Raw genomic sequence first — 13755 nt, 5'->3', positions numbered from 1 at the left:
GCTTTGTTTACCAATATTTTACCATATTAGAAATTAAAACAAGAAAATTATAATAGTAACGAATGCATTACATGAACATTTTCATGGAAGTAACTATATAACAGAGAAGAGTGGCATTATTTTACATCTTTGCAATTCACTTCTCTTAAATGTCTGCCTTAATAGAAGGCAGCTGGACTTTTGGTTATCTTCTGCATTCAGTTGGTTGAGATGTTACTTACTTACAATTTTCAGAATTTCATGTGTTGGTCATTTGGAAAATAATGGTTCTCTTAGTTACATAAATTTTCCAAATGTTGGCCCAGTTCATTATATAACATCTAAGAAAATTATATTCACATCACCACCTATCTCATAAAAAAAACCCCTCAAGTATTGGGCAGATGTTAAGCTCCTGATAGTAGACAGAACTTTTCCCAAAATCCTAATTTTCACTTCAAAGTTTGAATTTTATCACTGACAACAACTGCTGTTAGTTGTTTTCCTTGAAAGGCTCACTTCCTTCATATTCGAAAGAACGTCTGCCAAATAGCCAACTCTGACAACCAAAATTTGAGTCATTCTTTCATGTAAAAATGATGTTCCAAGAAAACAGCTAATTCAGCTTGCAACGGAATTGCATGAGTACTTTTTCTTGAGACAACCATTATATTTTAGCATATAGCAGAAGTACTGTATGCAAACTTTCCATCTCATCCCTCAGGTTAAAGTTACGTGCTCAGGGTCCAGATTTAATAACATAATTTTACTGATTTCACAAGGACATCTTAAGTGAACCTGGCTTCCTCCCCATTTATACTGCAAATGCACGGCAGTGAAGAATGAATGACGACTACAGCTTGGTGCCATCACCATGATTCATGCCAAGGTGCCGGCAGTTTTACCACCTTTGCTTTTTCACCATTAGTGAAAATGTCAGGATAAACCATGAGTGAAAAAGGGAATCAACAGTCTGACCATTTCAGGACATGTTGTTTGTTGCCAAGCTTTCATATAAGAGAGTCTCTGACTAGTGGATGCTGATGTCAGGCAAATACAGGCAAAATAACAAGCCCAACCACGTTTGCAGATCCATCCATTTGTAAGGTCTAATAAATACACTTCTACAGATGAGATATTAACGCAGACTTCTTGTCTGCACACAGATCTTTAACATGACAAGTTACTGTATTGTTAAGAAGTAGCAGTACTGTGATTTTTAAACTTTTCATCTAGCCGACATTAGGCAGTGCAACTATATAGCTTTTTGTAAAGTTTTTCAGACATTGTGTATGTTTCTCCAGCCAATCTAATACAGTAACTTATCCTTTAAGATACTTCAGTAGCTTTTTCCTGTGGTTTCTTTGGAGTTGATTCTTCCTATGAGTCAGAGAACTCTGATTAATTTCATCTTTTTAGCATTGTTAGACATAGATGGTGTAGCTGTGGGTTGAAACAAGTAGCCTTATAATCTTTTTTAAGCCATGATCCATTCTTAGGAAAAACATACTTGGTTTATTTTAGAATAAAGTTATTAAATTCTAAAACAAGTTGTAGTTAAATTTAAAAATTTAGAAGTTTTTGAGAAAATATTTAAAACATTATTGCATAACAAGACAACAAAATGTACTTATATTTATGCTCAGACAGAAAACTACAGGATTGTATAACAACTGCACAATATTGAGGATTGCTGTGATTACACGATAAAAAGTGAGTTAACTTCTAGAAACACAAATATTCATACCATAAACCTACCACCTTAGGAAATTCTAGAAAATTCAAGAATATACAGCACCATTCGATTAACATCAGTGATGTCATCACACATCATGTAGCCTCTGCACTTGTGAGAATGACTTGAAAAAGTAAATAACATCTTAGTATTAAAAAGTTTTGACCTTGAAGACCTCCCTATGCTTAGGCAACAGGGATAACAGCCGTAAACAAGCACTGTCCTACCCTCAAGGAGCAACCTGAAAAAGTAGGGAAAAACCCAATTACATGATTACTAATTTAATTACAATTTTTTGAGAAGTGCTAATGACAACATTCAAGTGAGTTGAGGGCCTCAAGGAAGGCTTAAGGAGTGGCGTGTTGAGACTGTTCTTCTTAGTGCTGACACTGGGTCAGTTGTTGAGTCCTTTAACTTCCTTTCCATTTTGATTGCCACTCTACCAGACCTCATCACTTCATGTCTGGACTACTGTGAAAGAACCCCCTAAGTGGTCTCTCTGCCCTCAAATTTCTCCATCCCCACAACCCATCTTTGTATCCTGCAGCCAGGTTAAATTTCCTAAAAGACTGTTTCCATCAGAGAAAGTACCATAAGGTGGTAAGGAACACTGACTAAGCAAGTCAGACCAGATTTTGAATCCCTGGCCCTTAATTTGTTGGTGTGTCCACAGGAAAGTTGTTCAGCCTCACTGAACTTTAGTTTCCTACAATGTAGGATAGGGTTTTATGTATCAGGACCACCCTACATACACTGGCAAAGAGTTTGGCACATTATCCAGCACACAAGTGGCACTCAATATTATTAGTTCATTTCTTCTAACTCAACTATGTTTCCATTAGCTTCTTCCTACAGTACACACTAGAATATGTTGCCATTATTTATTACAGTCAAAAGTCTGGGATGAGATTTTTAACCAAAGGTCAGTAAAAGAGGAAAGGCTGTGAAGAGTGTTGACTGAGTTGACCGGAATCCATACACTAGAGGTGGGGTTAGTCAGCTGATAAAATAACCAATTCTGTAAACATGATCTGAAAACATGTTACTGTTGTCAGCAGGAAGAGCCAATCTTAAACATGTTAAAAAAAAAAAAAAGAAAGAAAAAGAAAACCCAAAAAACTAGAAAACCAGAAAACAAAGGGTAACAAACTAAAGGTCAGTGATGACTGTGAACTCTAGGAAAAAAAGCTGGAAAGCAGGATTAGTAAATGTAATCACGACTTTCAGATAAAATCAAAGGCAGAAGTAGTCTCTCTAGTCACCAAGAAGGTATACACCATGATACCACAAATAATTCATCAGGTTCAACCCCGGCCTAGATGAAATAAACCAGATTCCATGCTACTAACAGTTCTTAACAATCCAGTTTCTCACCCACTCCATCAAGAATGGGGAGTCATGGACAAGAAAATAGTCTTCTGGAGAAATATGTCTTCATATAAAATAGTATGTCACTAGGTAAACTAACAAAATCAAGAATTGTGAGTAAAGTACCAGACTCCTGGATATGTGACCTAATAAGGTGCTCTACAACTAAGTTTGGCCTAAAATAGTCAAACTAGTCTTACCCTTGTGATCCTGATCCCTATCATATATTGGATTAACAGTTGCAAATCATAATTATAGCAAACCTCCTCCATGCATTGAAAAATATGGAAGAAACATTATGTAGATCAAACTTTGCAAATCTAAAAAAAAAAAAAACCTTACAAAAACTTCAACTCTCATGTAAGTACCAGTGTTCAGTATACTTAATTTTTGTCCTAGAAGTCAAAGAAATAATATGGCTCTACTTCAAAAGGAGATAGGTAGCCGGTTTATTTAAAAAACAAAAAAATGAATAAATCCCAAGGAAGTAAAGCACAGGAAGAGGGTTAAGTGCAACGTTCGTACAGGAAAGCCAAGGAACTGCTAAATGGGGAATTCAGAGACCAGGCGTCAGCTTCCTTTATGAGGAGAAAATCAGGAGACTCAGGTTAAGTGTGACCCTAAAGTTGCTCCATAAAAGGAGCCTTGTTTCTGTGTTTTGTGGACTTAAGCTATTATTTGAAAACCAATTTCACATATAAATGGTTTTAATAAATCTGCATTTATTGAGTACCCAGCTCTGTTGTTAGGTACTGGGGAATCAAAAATCTGTATCCTTGAGGAATGCATTGAATGGGAAAACAGACAGGAGAACTTACTGGTTCAAAAAACAGTATTTGGAATATTTTAACCTCCCTTAAAAAAAAAAAACAACAAAAATCCTGACCTGCAAGTTTCCAAAACTATTAACTACTACTCCTCTTTGCCTTTCAAAATGTTTTCCCATTCATTCAGTTTTTTGGGGAGGAAAAAAGTCCCAAAGTAGAGGGGACATATAGTATTAGGTGTGTCTCTGAAGTTGTAATAATTTTTGTCAGAAAAATAGGCATACTACACCCCCAGGGCTGTATTTGCAGCGTGGTTTCTGGGCCACCTTCAGAAGCAAATAAGGACTTGAAAAAGATTGAGAATTCTAGTGCCCCCCCATCCGTCTATCTTAACTGAGTTCAGAAATCTCTGGGTGTGCAACTGGCAATCTGCATTAAATAGCAAGCCAAGTGTCTGTGTGCACAGAGGTTTGAAGACCCCTATCCTAAGGATCTCATATTCTAAGGAGAAATTTTGTCAAATATATTTTTAAAAAATATAATTGAAATTTACAAGATGCTCTATTAGCACATAAATCAAAAACCATTTTGGTGTTAAGATAACATCTATTAATTTATACTCCATCAGGATGAAACTTACTTTGTGATGGTTCCCTATAACTTAAGATATGATAATTAGGGCTTCCTCTGATGAAGTTTTCCAAAAATGAAAACTCGTAGGACTGAAATTTAGGGCTAGTTTCAGTAACATCAGATATAGTCCTATTCCTCACTAATCTTCTGTCACCATTAAGGTTTAATGAAATCCCATTTCCCTAAAATGCAGTATGCATCCTTTTTTGAAATTCAAACTAGCCAACATTTACTTTCTCAACACATTGTTGTCCAAGGCAGGTTTATCTTTAGTAATGGTTTGTTGGATTTAGCTCTCAGCTAAGTACAGCTGAAGTAGAGAAAAAGGTAAAATAAAACAAGCACGAAAAAAAACCCTAAATGGGCCAGAGAGATTCAACTTTTATTTCCTTACTGCTCAATATGAAGAGAAAATTATCAATGTCCCTATTAAGTATTCTGCAATCCACAACACAAGTTTGTGGCTGCAGCCACATATAAACTGTCTACAGTGGCGATTTAAATTTAAATTACATAAAATTCAGTTCTTTAGTCACACTAGCCACATTTCCAGTGCTCAACAGTAATATATGGTTAGTGGCTTCCATAGTGGACAGCACAGACACAGAACATTTCCACTGTGGTGGAAGGTTCTATGGGACAGTGCTAATCTAGAGCACTAGCACGCATACAAAGAACTGTTTGAGAAACCAATAATCTAAAAGACCTTGTAAAGACATCAACATGTTGCTCACTCCATTTTATTTAGGGTTGGCCAGACATCAAGGAATACACTAGATGTTTAAGTGATACAAGACTCAGCAAGAACCTGTACCCTCAAGAAGCTCAGAACAATCAAAAGAATTTAAACAAGCAATGACAATGACCTGAGAAGTGCTGTGATCCAACTTGCTATGAGGTCAGGAGAAAGCATTGCTAACTTTTTTATAGGGGAGTCTTGCTTAAAGGACGATAGACCACAGAAGGCAAGATCATAAGGGAGATGATATTTGAATCTTAAACAGGTGTGAAGAGTAAGGAGCATCAAGGGTAGCATTCCAGAAGGAACTACCCTACAAAGAGGTATGACAACATGACTATGACTTGGGTAAACAGCAACCAATTCTGTATCACTTGAGTAGAGAGGTAGTGTTTGTGGAAAATCGTGGCAAATGAAAAAATTAAGAGAAGATGAAGTTAGCCCATTGAGGGACCTTGTATATCACATTCATGATGATGGAATTCATCCGGCAAGTAGTTAGGAGCCAGTAAAGGAGTTGCATAAGTCATTTTCATGCTTTGCGTGTTAGGACAACTGTCCTGGCAACATGTAAGATGGATCAGGAGATGATACTGGAAGCTGAGATATCAGTTTAGAGGCTGTTAGCATTACAAGAACTGAGCTCAGTTACTGTTGAGAACAGAAATAAAGAGATCGAGAGGTATTCAAAGGAGGTAAAAGGATGATGTTATTGAACCTCACATCCAATTCGCAGTAAAGCAGTAGTCAAGATCATCTGGACTGTGAAGAGCGTCAAGGATAGAATCCCAGCTGAGGAAAAAGGATAAAATGAAAATCAAGGTAAACATCCAAGAAAACCCATAAAGGAGGAATAAATGTATTGCTGGGTAAGAGTGAGGCCTCTGCTCAAGTAGGTAGCCTTAACTGGTGCTGGAACCAACCCATCTGGTTTCATGACTCACCAGGCTACCAAAAACAGGAGAGGAGAAAGCCAGTGGTATGTCTGGGGACTGGATGAGCAAGTACAACAAACAGAAAATGGGTTCAAAGTGTGAGTGAGAGTTGCTAAGATGCCTGACCTAGGGATGTAAGGGAGGGGGCCTAAAATTTTAAGATTAAGATCGAATCTGAGATGCTATACTTTGTTGGTGTAGCAAGGGTCTCAAATGGGGGGGGGGGGGGTCAGTAAAAAACTCAGGTGATCATGCCTTTAATCTATCTCCCTTTATGCTACAAAGAGGATGTTAGGTAACCTAACAACACGCAGCCTCACTGCATAAAATCAGCCCCAGGTGAACGCCTGGACTCCATTTCCCTCCTCCACCCTTATTATAATTACTTTGTGACATAAACTCAAGTCTGTGGCAAGACAGAGAAATTGGGCTCACCCTCAAAATCTTACACCTGCTCAATTCCCTGCAGGACAACGCCCAGGCACCAGGTTAAGCCCGGGCAAAAGAATTCCTCCCATGATCGAGAAAGAGCGACTCGACATGGAGGCGATGACGAGATCGCGGGGGAGGGAGGGATTCTTCTAGGCCCAGGGCGGTCCTTCGGAGACAGGAGGCAGCAGAGAACTCCCATAAAGGTATTGCAGCACTCCCCTCCCCCTGCCGGGAAGGGTGCGGCCTTCTCCCCGCCTCCTCCACTGCAGCTCCCTCAGGATTGCAGCTCGCGCCGATTTTTGGAGACCATGCACCTCCCACCCACATACCAGCAGGACCGACCCCCGCTCCTTCCCCCACCCCCACGGGCACGGGAGCAGGTAGGGCTTGTCTCGCCCTTTGGGCGGCGGGCGCCCGGGGCGGAGCTGCGGTCGCCGCCACCCAGAAGCCTCGGCCCCGCAGCCTGCCCCCGCCTCCAGCGCGCGCTTCCTGCCACGTTGCGCAGGGGCGCGGGGCCAGACACTGCGGCGCAGGGCCTCGGGGAGGGCCGTACCAACGACCGCCTCCCCGCCACCCCCGCCGACCCGCGCAGTGGTTTCGCTCATTTGGGACCCGAGCCAATAGCAAGGGGCCGTTCCCCGGGCTAAAGCAGCCAATCAAATGCCGAAGCCGAGCAGGCGGCGGGTAAAGCTACTCCCCTGAAGGGGAGGGTGGCAGGACGCCCGCGCGGGAGCCACTTTCACTGACCCTCCCCTCCCCCTCGCGGGAGGCCGACCGCGCCCGCTCGTCCAGATCTCCCCACCCTACCTACCTACCCACCCCACCCAGGGGGCAATGCGAGTCCCCAGGCGGCTGCGCACTCCCGAGGCTGTAACTGACAGGCGCTTTACTCCAACCAAAACACGCCATTTGTGTTTTCACACACGGCGGGAGGAGAAGCGGCCAATCAGTGACAAGAGGTGAGCCGGAAGCGCTCCTCCCTCTGCGGGAGCAATGGCTCCGTCCGGATTCGAGGCTTTTCCGCTCCCTTCTCCCTCCCCCTCCGGTTGCCGCAGGGCGGGCCGCACTCCAGTCTGCCTCTGACCTCCTCTTTCCCTTCCAGCGTAACAATCGTTCTACTCCCGACTTCCCGCGGGAGAAGGCATCCCGCCCAGCTCCCAGTCAGACCACCTCAGCCACCCATCCCCCGCAATCCGCCGGACCTCCCTCCCACCAGAGTCCCGCTCCCCTACCTAGCCGAGGCTCTCTGAGGAGCCGGAGCCCCAGAGCACAGCCTCTTCTTTAGGCGGCCCAGGCAGCTTCCGCTGATTGGCGGCGAGCTGGCCAATGGATGCCGGGCGGTGGGCGGAGAGGCCAATGGCGCGGCGGGAGGGGGCGTGTCCCGGGTGCCCCTGGCGCCGGCGCTGGGAATCCCCGTGCGGTCAGTGGCGTTTCCGCTCGGGCAGCGGGCTGAGTGAGCTGCTGCTACCGCCGCCGCCGCCGCCGCCGCCGCCGGGGGAGGGGCGGCCGCCGCCCGCCTGCGCTCAGAGACTCACGCAGCCCCAGTCCCGCCAGTCCGCCAACACTGTAGTGCCGGCCCCCCTCCTTCCCTGGCCCTTCCCCCTCCCCGCCTTGGGCTCGCTCCGCCTTTCTGCCCCCCACCCCCACCTCACGGGCACGGGCCATTCCCGGCCAGGAAACGCCGTGGCGCCGCGTTGGGCCTAACTCGAGTCCTGCTGCCTCCCGGGAGTGCCGTGCGCCGCAGCCCGGGCCCAGGCCCCGGCAGCGCCTGGGACAAGGTAAGGGTCCGACAGAAAAGCGAGCCCTACCCTTAAGACCGGCCCCGCGGGAGGGAAGGGTCACCTCCTCCGTCTCCCCGCGCTCGCTCTCGGGACGCGGGCCTGGCCCTCCCCAGGCTCGTAGCAGGAGGATGCTGCCCCTTCTCAGCCCCCTCGCCAGCCCCCACGCCCCACTTTCCCAGGGGGAGAGGTCCCCTCCGTGATCCAGTCGACCCCACGACGCTTTTCCCGTCTTTCCTGGGTCAGGACGCTTCCCCTCCCCCCACGCCTCTTCACCTCCTTCCCTGGGAACTGCCTACTCCACGTTTACCTTTTCCTTGAGGGTAGGCCTCTCCTTGCCCTCCTCTCGAAATACACAGGCATACTTTTTCCCCTCACCTCACCCCCGCCCCCACCCCCGCTCGCGCGGCCTTGTGACAACTCCGATGGCTCTGGGGGCCTCCATCTCCCCTCCATAACGTTCCTGGACGCCTTCCCCCTCGTTCTCGGGTCCCCATCGCGGCTGATTGCTTCCTTTCCCACACTAAAGACGTTACCTTCGCCGCCCCCACCTTGCATTCTTGGGCGCTCAGTGGCGTATGCCCCGGTGTCTCCGATAGCCCCCTGCGATCTGTAGGGTTCTAGCTTGGAGTGGAGCCAGACAGTGTCGTTTTCCCTGCCTTGGGCGTGGAGAGCGATCGTTTGAGAACGTCTTTAAAGGAAGAAAAATGTACCCTTTATGAATTCCCTTTCCCTCTGCGTGGAAGCCAGGGATCCGAGGTGAATGGTGGTGCGAAAAAGCCCTGGTTTTTTAAGTAGGTGAATTGCGTGAGAGGGAAAGTTTAACTGTTGGGAAAGCCCCTTCGATGCTAATTTATTCTATGGCGCTCCTTTGCTTGTCTGGCTTCTTAAGAAGAGCTGGTCTTTCCCTGGGATACTGATGCTGCAGCCAGCTCTGCTGGTCTGGGTCAGGGGTGCGTGTATGACCTGCATTTTCTGCTTTCTCATGTTACTTGTGCAATGTGTTCACCAGGAACTCATTTCTTACCCAGAGCTCTGGGTTCCATTGGGCTTTGTCTCTACTTTAGTTCATTTCTCCAGTTTTCCTCGTGTTCCTAGTACTAGAAGAATCCAGGTTCTTTAGTTTCTTTCGTCACTCGACTAAATAAGTCGCTTTTAAATGCTATATTTGTGACCAAGGTCATATTTACATTTTTTTTGTTGGGCAGATGTTCCATAGCTATACTTTTAATTGGAGAGTATCCAGCCGATTTAAGTGTTATGAGCTTTTCAGGAGAATGTTTGTGTACCCCGTATTTGGGAAAATTTCTTGGTGGTTAATTTTATATCATTAAATGTTTTTAGGTCACTCTGAGAGAAAAGTTATAGGTGGTAATTTTAGGTGTGTGGAATCTGAGCTAGGACTAAGGCAGAGAATATTCACATAATCAGAGGTTTCTGGGCCTCTTGGAGGACACAGGAAATTTTGTTTTATTGGATTTCTTCCAGTTTTCTCAGGAGGAGCGTTAGTTTTCTTCTGTAGCCAAAAATTCTGGCCCATTATAGGATTGGAGTCTTTAAGGGTTACTCAGACTTTCATTATGTATAGAAAAATGAATTATGTCGTTTAATAGGACATGATACAAGGCTCTGTCTCTAGCTGCAAATTCAAATTTGACTGTAAAGAAATTGTTTGGAAAATTGGCCTTTTAAAGACTCAAGCTTAATTTTCGCTCCTCAATTGCTAGCTTAGTTAAAATGGATGTTTGGAATTTGGTAAATGTTGACTTTTCCAGTAAAACACCCTAGTTTAAAACTAAAAGGGTGACCTTAGGATTGTTTCTTTCTAAAAGCGTAATTCCATCCCTTCTGGCATAGAACACTGGTCCAGAAAAAAAAAAGTGTGTGTAAGGAGTGGGGGTGGGGTAAGGAGAAGGTTGTTCCTTTGGGTTGGATCACAGGGGTGAGTATACAAGGCAGCAGCAGCTGCTGGCTCTGGAGCTCTGGTTGCTACGTGAGAAGCTTGAGTAGTGCTGGCTGCTGTCTCCAGGGAAGGACAGCAGTGCAGCGTCCATTAATGCTGTTGGCTGCAGGGAGCTGCACTTAGGCGATGGCTGCTTCAGGACCGAGGAGAAACCTTGCTATCCTGGGAATTTTCACTGCTGAGCTGATTCACATTTTATTGGTAGGGAGATGGGAATTAGCAATTTATAATCTTCTACCCATTTATGGATATCAGCTTCTGGAAACTGGATCATGTTAAAGACGCTTTTTTCTTTTTTGTTTGGTTTTTTGTTTTTGTTTTTTTGGCAGATTATTGGCTTTTATCTGGTGATTTGTGCTTGGATAGGACTGAAAGTTCCGTTAGAGTTTTAATTTTTCTGTCCATTTAAAACTAATAGGAATTTAAGGATCTTCCTGAGAACCAGAATGGGAAAAATATCCATTCTTTTTTCTACAACTGACATGTTTCCCTCTATCTCTTTAGTCATTGAATCAATTTTGATATTTTGTTGTCTCCTTCCAGTCATTAAGCCATAGTTAACTTATTGAGTAGATGTTTTGCTAAACATTTTACTAAATTTGGAATCTTAAACCCTAAAAAGAACTGCCCTTTTCAGAATGATTTCTAAATATAAATCTCAGAGAAGTATTTTCTTAATTTCTGTATTAGTAATAGACTTCTCCAGATCAGATTATTTCCTTGGAGTTTGACCTGTAAAATTGATTCATTATGTATGTGTTGAATATAGTCTTCTAAGATCACAAGGCTGTATGTTTGGCCATGATCCATCTGAAATGTAGGACGGACCAAAAGGAATATTCAGAAATCAAATAAATCTTGTGTACAGGATACTTGAGAAGACAGTCTTGAGAAGAAGCCCCTTATGTGGTCTCCCCTCCCCCACAGCTCCTGCACATTAGGAAGATGTCTGATTAAGCTGAACAGTTTGTTGAGTATGGAAGTACTTAAAGGAGAGTCACCACCCAAATACATCACCAGTTACATACAGTACTTAGCAGATGCCCATATTTTGTCTGCCCCCCCAACTCCCGCCAGCACTCTTGCATCCTATATTTTTCCCTCTCAGAATTTTGATATGTTCAGTTTTGTGTAAATGTAGTTAAATATCACAATCATCTATAATGTGTAGTATGATTCTGGCATTTGTGGCAGAGAATCAAAAAGAATGGAAATGAGTTTTGTCATTCACAAATGTGACTTTCGTTGTCTCTCAATGATACAAGTAGACTAATAAAGCAGAACCTTAATGGATAATATTTTAGGTCGTTCTGATTCTTATTACTATCACATGTAAAAGGTGCCATATCAGATAAGTATGGTTTCACTCGTTCTGGCTGTTTAACATCGTTTAGATATATTGCTAGTTTATTATATAATATGAAAGTTACCTTGTAAAATGATTCCTTTTTCACTTGTATTTCCTGTTGTGATCTCAATGTAATCATTTTCTGAAAGATCATAGAGGCCTTTTTCATAAGATTTATTTAGCCAGTATGCTTGCAGATTTTTATATCTTCTGATACTCTTTTGGTCCAGAAACTTACATACTTTCTGAACTTATTCTAGCCTTTATAACTTCTGGTTCAACTCATGATTAGTTTAATTTGAGACTAACTGGTCTAGCAGTGAATTTTATTTACAAAAATTGTTTCAGGCGTTGAAAACTAAAACTTCTTGATAGAGATTGTTTTTAAAAGACAAATAAAATGTACTTTGACTGCAAAATGTGAGATCATGTATATATGGTAATACAACTGGTGGTTATTTGTAATTTGATTTCTTTCAGAGGCACTCCTTAGAAAATAAGTGTGATGTACCTATGATCGTAAGGGATTGGTACCATTCCTACTGCCAAAAATTCCAAAATATGTGGTGAAATGGCATTTTTTAATCTTTGGCTTGATCCAGTGATTGATTGCTCTTGTGGTGAAGATTCAGGGAAGTGTAAGAGAGGTAGAGAGAATATAATTTTCTTCGCTTATCAGTACATATTTTGTTAATTACAGGCTTATGAAAAGTATCCTGTATATTCAATTCTAAATTGAGTAAAAGATCCCAGTAACTTTTGAGGGACTATTAGAAAGCATCACTTTGAGAATTCTCTTATTCTGACAAAATATATTTAAACTTTTAACACTTTATGAAGGGAACTATGCTATGAGATATAATAAAGAAACAATGACGCTAAATCTCAGTCTACTTTATACGCCTTCACTGAGCAAGGAATTTGTAATCCCATCCTGCCTCACTCAGTTTTTCCATCATATTGATTTTGTTTGCTGAATACCTCAGGGAGAGATGTAAGGGTCACGTTAAGAGTCTTTGATATAAAGACAAGGAAAAGGAATTTTCTGCTTATTGGAACAATGTTTTAGTATTTTTAAAACACTAACATTGGCCAGTTTTGCCTGATGTGTATAGCTGTTGGTTTGGTCTGTTTTCTCTTCTGTGCTCTTCTGTCTTCCTTGTAGTGTGAGAATTCTCAGAGTTTTGATGGCAAATTGAAGTAATAAGAATCATTTCCTCAGACATGTTAGTTATGTATATACACCCAGAGTTAAGGATCACAAAAAAGCAGTGGATATAGGAATTTATAGAGAATTTGGTATCTAGGGCATCAAGATTTTGATGTGCTACTAATTGAGGGAAAATGCTGAATTCCTTGCTGCTCTGTTTGAAAAATAGATGGAAGCATGGGAGGAGCCTGAGACCTCTACAGCACGATTTGGTCTGAGTAGAAGAGGAAGATTTTTGTTTCAAATTGCCAGCTGCTTATGTCATACTGACTCCCTTATTATGCCTCTAGTTGGCCTGTCAATATGGCCAAACAGCTAGATAAGTGCGGGGCAGGACAAAGGGCTCTTTGCACAGCAGGGAGGCAGTGTTGGTGGGGGAGGGGCAGGAGGTAGGAAAGGCAGGAGGAGGAGGTTCTTTTCCCTGGGAGATTATTCAGTTTGGCATACAATTAAAGAAATCATTTGTAGTTCCCACTCAGGCATTGAATTTGTGCCAACCATATACTGTTAACCCCAAGTTCAGTATATCCCTGAATTTCTGGTAGGGACCCATCCCCTCCTTCTCAAAGGAAAAATAAAAACTAAAGCTTTGTTTGGCTTAAAAGAAAATAAATCCCATGCTCTCCACCTTCCTTAAGGTCTAGAACATCTGAATTCTCATTAAGAAAAGGAAAAGAATATCCTATATGAGTAAAATCTTTATATTTCAATACATACATTGTCTTTATTTGGGTTGGGATTAGACCAGAATAGGCAGAATAATTTATTTCCCTTTGTGAACTAGTTGCATATTGTTATCTCCAATTTTATATCAGTAATATGGAGAGGACCCTCCAGCATTTGTATGTTGGGTCGCCATCGTGTAAAA

General features: G+C 42.8%; 1 protein-coding gene and 2 long non-coding RNA genes across 54 annotated transcripts in view; 1 reads left to right on the top strand and 2 right to left on the bottom strand.

The window, feature by feature from the left end:
* The window catches only part of LOC111768296 (uncharacterized), a 76888-nt gene extending 68967 nt beyond the window's left edge, over positions 1 to 7921 (bottom strand). For all 3 annotated transcript variants that reach the window (XR_011427196.1, XR_002800512.2, XR_011427197.1), the window contains exon 1: positions 7821 to 7921. This is a non-coding gene — a long non-coding RNA (uncharacterized lncRNA). The remainder of the gene's footprint in view (positions 1 to 7820) is intronic.
* On the bottom strand, positions 5907 to 6716 carry LOC138918190 (uncharacterized). Its single transcript, XR_011427198.1, has 2 exons — positions 6592 to 6716; positions 5907 to 6013 (listed from the first exon to the last, which is right to left on the bottom strand). It is a non-coding gene; the product is annotated as an uncharacterized lncRNA (long non-coding RNA).
* Positions 7752 to 13755, top strand: part of SETD5 (SET domain containing 5) — a 77011-nt gene continuing 71007 nt past the window's right edge. For 28 of the 50 annotated variants that reach the window (XR_011427195.1, XR_011427194.1, XM_070238523.1 and 25 more), the window contains exon 1: positions 8008 to 8366. The gene's annotated coding sequence lies outside the window, so the exon portion shown is untranslated. Of the gene's footprint in view, positions 8367 to 13755 lie in introns of all 50 variants that reach the window. The other 22 variants (XM_005600400.4, XM_070238513.1, XM_070238514.1 and 19 more) reach the window with 4 other exon arrangements.

This window comes from Equus caballus, chromosome 16 (genome assembly GCF_041296265.1).
Source record: "Equus caballus isolate H_3958 breed thoroughbred chromosome 16, TB-T2T, whole genome shotgun sequence".
NCBI lineage: Eukaryota > Metazoa > Chordata > Mammalia > Perissodactyla > Equidae > Equus > Equus caballus.
This window is presented reverse-complemented; position numbering and strand designations above follow the sequence as displayed.